This window comes from Arachis ipaensis, chromosome B3, assembly GCF_059453495.1.
Source record: "Arachis ipaensis isolate K30076 ecotype BB chromosome B3, ASM5945349v1, whole genome shotgun sequence".
Classification (NCBI taxonomy): Eukaryota; Viridiplantae; Streptophyta; class Magnoliopsida; order Fabales; family Fabaceae; genus Arachis; species Arachis ipaensis.
The window spans coordinates 115,692,370-115,698,302 of record NC_142438.1 but is presented as its reverse complement, the minus strand read 5'-3'; the positions used below and the strand labels follow the sequence as shown (position 1 = coordinate 115,698,302).

General features: G+C 40.6%; 1 non-coding gene across 1 annotated transcript; it reads left to right on the top strand.

The window, feature by feature from the left end:
* The first annotated feature begins 3,768 nt into the window (after positions 1–3,768).
* Positions 3,769–3,875, top strand: LOC148572145 (small nucleolar RNA R71). The gene has a single exon (XR_015908083.1). It is a non-coding gene; the product is annotated as a small nucleolar RNA R71 (small nucleolar RNA).
* The last annotated feature ends 2,058 nt before the right edge of the window (positions 3,876–5,933 follow it).

Here is a 5,933-nt window from a genome sequence, read left to right as displayed (position 1 = left end):
TAAAGAACAAGGAAATTAAAGAACGGGTCCACCTTAGTGATGGCGGCTTGTTCTTCCTCTTGAAGATCTTATGGAGTGCTTGAGCTCCTCAATGTCTCTTCCTTGCCTTTGTTGCTCGTCTCTCATGGTTCTTTGATCTTCTCTAATTTCATGGAGGAGGATGGAATGCTCTTGGTGCTCCACCCTTAGCTGTCCCATGTTGGAACTCAATTCTCCTAGGGAGGTGTTGATTTGCTCCCAATAGTTTTGTGGAGGAAGATGCATCCCTTGAGGTATCTCAGGGATTTCATGATGAGGAATTTCCTCATGCTCTTGATGAGGTTCTCTTGTTTTCTCCATCCTTTTCTTAGTGATGGGTTTGTCCTCATCAATGAGAATGTCTCCCTCTATGTCAATTCCAACCGAATTGCAAAGGTGACAAATGAGATGAGGGAAGGCTAACCTTGCCAAAGGAGAGGACTTGTCCGCCACCTTGTAGAGTTCTTGGGATATAACCTCATGAACTTCCACTTCCTCTCCAATCATGATGCTATGTATCATGATAGCCCGGTCTATAGTAGCTTCGGACCGGTTGCTAGTGGGATTGATTGAGTGTTGGATGAACTCCAACCATCCCCTAGCCACGGGCTTGAGGTCATGCCTTCTTAGTTGAACCGGCTTCCCTCTTGAATCTCTCTTCCATTGAGCGCCCTCTTCACATATGTCCATGAGGACTTGGTCCAACCTTTGATCAAAGTTGATCCTTCTTGTGTATGGGTGTGCATCTCCTTGCATCATAGGCAAGTTGAATGCCAACCTTACATTTTCCGGACTAAAATCTAAGTAATTCCCCCGAACCATTGTAAGCCAATTCTTAGGGTCCGGGTTCACACTTTGATCATGGTTCTTGGTGATCCATGCATTGGCATAGAACTCTTGAACCATTAAGATCCCGACTTGTTGAATGGGGTTGGTGAGAACTTCCCAACTTCTTCTTCGGATCTCATGTCGGATCTCCGAATACTCATTCTTTTTGAGTTTGAAAGGGACCTCGGGGATCACTTTCTTCTTGGCCACAACTTCATAGAAGTGGTCTTGATGCACCCTTGAGAGGAATCTCTCCATCTCCCATGACTCGGAGGTGGAAGATTTTGCCTTTCCTTTCCTCTTTCTAGAGGTTTCTCTGGCCTTTGGTACCATAAATGGTTATGGAAAAATAAAAAGCTTTAGCTTTTACCACGCCAAACTTAGAAGGTTGCTCGTCCTCGAGCAAAAGAAGAAAGAAGAGAGTAGAAGAAGAAGAAATAGAGGAGATGGAGTGGGCTTTGTGATTCGGCCAAGGGGGAGAAGTGTTGTTTCGGTTGTGTGAAAATGAAGGAGTGAAGATGGGTTTATATAGGGGTGAGAGGGGTGTGTATGGTTCGGCTATAGAGGGTGGGTTTGGGAGGGAAAGTGGTTTGAATTTGAATGGTGAGGTAGGTGGGGTTTTATGAAGGATGGATGTGAGTGGTGAAGAGAATGGTGGGATTTAATAGGTGAGGGGTTTTTGGGGAAGAGGTATTGAGGTGATTGGTGAATGGGTGAAGAAGAGAGAGAGAGAGATGGGGTAGGTGGGGATCCTGTGGGGTCCACAGATCCTGAGGTGTCAAGGATATCTCATCCCTGCACCAAGTGGCGTGCAAAACGCCCCTTTCTGCCAATCCTGGCGTTAAACGCTAGGCTGCTGCCCATTTCTGGCGTTTAACGCCAGCTTCTTGCCCATTCCTGGTGTTAAACGCCAGTCTGGTGCCCTTTTCTGGCGTTAAACACCCAGAATGGTGCCAGACTGGGCGTTTAACCCCCATTCTGCTACCTTTACTAGCGTTTAAACGCCAGTAACTGTCTCCTCCAGGGTGTTCTATTTTTCATTCTATTTTTCACTTTGTTTTTGCTTTTTCAATTGTTTTTGTGACTTCACATGATCATCAACCTACAGAAAACATAAAATAACAAAGGAAAATAGAAATTTAACATAGAATAGTAACAATTGGGTTGCCTCCCAACAAGTGCTTCTTTAATGTCAATAGCTTGACAGTGGCTCTCATGGAGCCTTACAGATGTTCAGAGCAATGTTGGAACCTCCCAACACCAAACTTAGAGTTTGAATGTTGGGGTTCAACACCAAACTTAAAATTTGGTTGTGGCCTCCCAACACCAAACTTAGAGTTTGACTGTGGGGGCTCTGTTTGACTCTGTATTGAGAGAAGCTCTTCATGCTTCCTTTCCATGGTTACAGAGGGATATCCTTGAGCTTTAAACACAAGGGAGTCTTCATTCACTTGAATGATCAATTCTCCTCTGTCAACATCAATCACAGCCCTTGCTATGGCTAGGAAGGGTCTGCCAAGGATGATGGATTCATCTATACACTTCCCAGTCTCTAGGACTATGAAATCAGCAGGGATGTAATGGTCTTCAACTTTTACCAAGACATCCTCTACAAGTCTATAAGCCTGTTTCTTTGAATTGTCTGCCATCTCTAGTGAGATTCTTGTAGCTTGTACCTCAATGATCCCTAGCTTCTCCATTACAGAGAGAGGCATAAGGTTTATGCTTGACCCTAGGTCACACAGAGCCTTCTTAAAGGTCATGGTGCCTATGGTATAAGGGATTGAGAACTTTCCAGGGTCCTGTCTCTTTTGAGGTAATCTCTGCCTAGTCAAGTCATCCAGTTCTTTGATGAGCAATAGAGGTTCATTCTCCCAAGTCTCATTACCAAATAACTTGGCATTTAGCTTCATGATTGCTCCAAGGTACTTAGCAACTTGCTCTTCAATGACATCTTCATCCTCTTCAGAGGAAAAATACTCATCAGAGATTATGAAAGGCAGAAGTAAATTTAATGGAATCTCTATGGTCTCAGCATGAGCCTCAGATTCCCATGGTTCCTCTTTAGGGAACTCCATGGAGGTCAGTGGGCATCCATTGAGGTCTTCCTCAGTGGGAATCACTGCCTCTTCCTCCTCTCCATGTTCGGCCATGTGAGATGTGGTTATGGCCTTGCACTCTCTTTTTGGATTCTCATCTGTATTGCTTGGGAGAGTGCAAGGAGGGAGTTCAGTAATTTTCTTACTCAGCTGACCCAATTACGCTTCCAAATTTCTAATGGAGGACCTTGTTTCATTCATGAAACTTTGAGTGGTTTTGATTAAATCAGAGACAATGGTTGCTAAGTCAGAGCAGCTCTGCTTAGAGTTCTCTGTTTGTTGCTGATAAGATGAAGGAAAAGGCTTGCCATTGCTAAACCTATTTCTTCCACCATTATTGTTGTTGAAACCTTGTTGAGGTCTCTGTTGATCCTTCCATGAGAGATTTGGATGATTTCTCCATGAAGGATTATAGGTGTTTCCATAGGGTTCTCCCATGTAATTCACCTCTTCCATTGCAGGGTTCTCAGGGTCTTAAGCTTCTTCTTCAGAGGAAGCTTCTTTAGTACTGCCTGTTGCTGCTTGCATTCCAGACAGACTCTGGGAAATCATATTGACTTGTTGGGTCAATATTTTATTCTGAGCCAATATGGCATTCAGAGTATCAATCTCAAGAACTCCTTTCTTCTGAGTTGACCCATTATTCACAGGATTCCTTTCAGAGGTGTACATGAATTGGTTATTTGCAACCATTTCAATGAGTTCTTGAGCTTCTGCAGGCGTCTTCTTCAGATGAAGAGATCCTCCAGCAGAGCTATCCAATGACATCTTGGATAGTTCAGACAGACCATCATAGAAGATTCCTATGATACTCCATTCTGAAAGCATGTCAGAAGGGCACCTTCTGATCAATTGCTTGTATCTCTCCCAAGCTTCATAGAGGGATTCTCCTTCCTTCTGTCTGAAGGTTTGGACTTCCATTCTAATCTTGCTCAGTTTTTGAGGTGGAAAGAACTTTGCCAAGAAGGCATTGACTAGCTTTTTCCAAGAGTTCAGGCTTTCCTTAGGTTGTGAATCCAACCATGTTCTAGCTCTGTCTCTTACAGCAAAAGGAAAGAGCATAAGTCTGTAGACTTCAGGGTCAACCCCATTGGTCTTGACAGTGTCACAGATTTGTAAGAACTCAGCTAAGAACTGATGAGGATCTTCCAATGGAAGTCCATGAAACTTGCAATTCTGTTGCATTAGAGAAACTAATTGAGGCTTAAGCTCAAAGTTGTTTGCTCCAATGGCAGGGATAGAGATGCTTCTCCCATAGAAATCAGGAGTAGGTGCAGTAAAGTCACCAAGCACCTTCCTTGCATTGTTGGCATTGTTGTTGTTTTCGGCTGCCATGGTTTCTTCTTCTTTGAAGAGCTCTGTTAGGCCCTCTAAAGAGAATTGTTCTTTAGCTTCTCTTAGCTTTCTCTTCAAGGTCCTTTCAGGTTCAGGATCAGCTTGAACAAGTATGCCTTTATCTTTGTTCCTGCTCATATGAAAGAGAAGAGAACAAGAAAGTAGGGAATCCTCTATGTCACAGTATAGAGATTCCTTGAGGTGTCAGAAGAAAAGAAGAATAGAAGGAGGAGGTGGAGAAGAGGGAATTCGAACTTATCAAGAGGGACAGAGTTCGAATTGCACCTTAATGAGGAGTCTTAGTCCTTTAAATAGAAGGATGTGAAAAGAGGGGAAGAATTTTCGAAAATAATTTAAAAAGATTTTGAAAAGAAATTTGAAAATTTGATTGAGATTTTCGAAAACTAAGATTGGGAAAGAAATAAAGTGATTTTTGAAAAAGATTTTGAAATTAGAAAAAGATATGATTGAAAAAATTAATTTTGAAAAAGATGTGATTGAAAAGATATGTTTGAAAAGATATGATTGAAAATCAATTTAGAAAAAGAAAATTTTTAAAATTAAAGTTGATTACTTGACTATCAAGAAATTAAAAGATATGATTTTAAAATTTAAAGTTTGATCCTTTCTTAATAGGCAAGTAACAACTTGAAAATTTTGAAGTAAATCTTTAATTGAAGCAAGGATTTTTGAAAATAGTAAAGATAAATATGAAATGGAAAGAAATTGATTTTGAAAGAGATATGATTGAAAAGATATGATTTGAAAAAGATTTGATTTTGAAAAATTATGAAAACTTGAAAAAAATGTGAATTAAAAACAAAATCTTCCCTCTAGTGTCATCCTGGCGTTAAACGCCCAGAATGGTGCCCATTCTGGCGTTTAACGCCCAAATCTCTACCTTTTTGGGTGTTAAACGCCCAGCCAGGTACCCTGGCTGGCGTTTAAACGCCAGTTTTCCTTCTTCACTGGGCGTTTTGAACGCCCAGCTTTTTCTATTTGATTCCTCTGCTGAATGTTCTGAATCTTCAATTCTCTGTATTATTGACTTGAAAAGACACAATTTTGAAAATATTTTTGAATTTTTAATGATGAGAAACAATCAAAATATAATTAATCTTAGGAAACTCAAATCAAACAAACAATGCATGCAGGACACCAAACTTAATTTTCATATAGGAGACACTAACAAATTGAGAATACATATGAGAAACAACAAAACACACAAAACAAGAGAATTTAAAGATCAGAGCAATGAAATCATCAAGAACAACTTGAAGATCAATGAAGAACATGCATGAATTCGAAAAATGCAAGAAGAATAGAAACATGCAATTGACACCTGGTGCACGAAATTGTGATCTCAGGCAACGGCACCAAAAACTCTGTACGCACGTCTTAATAAATCGTTTTTCATTCACAACTTCGATACAACTAACCAGCAAATGCACTGGGTCGTCCAAGTAATAAACCTTACGTGAGTAAGGGTCGATCCCACGGAGATTGTTGGTATGAAGCAAGCTATGGTCATCTTGTAGATCTCAGTCAGGCGGATAATAATTGATTATGGAGTTTTCGAAAATAATAGATAGACATAAAATAAAGATAGAAATACTTATGTATATCACTAGTGAGAATTTCAGATAAAGCGTA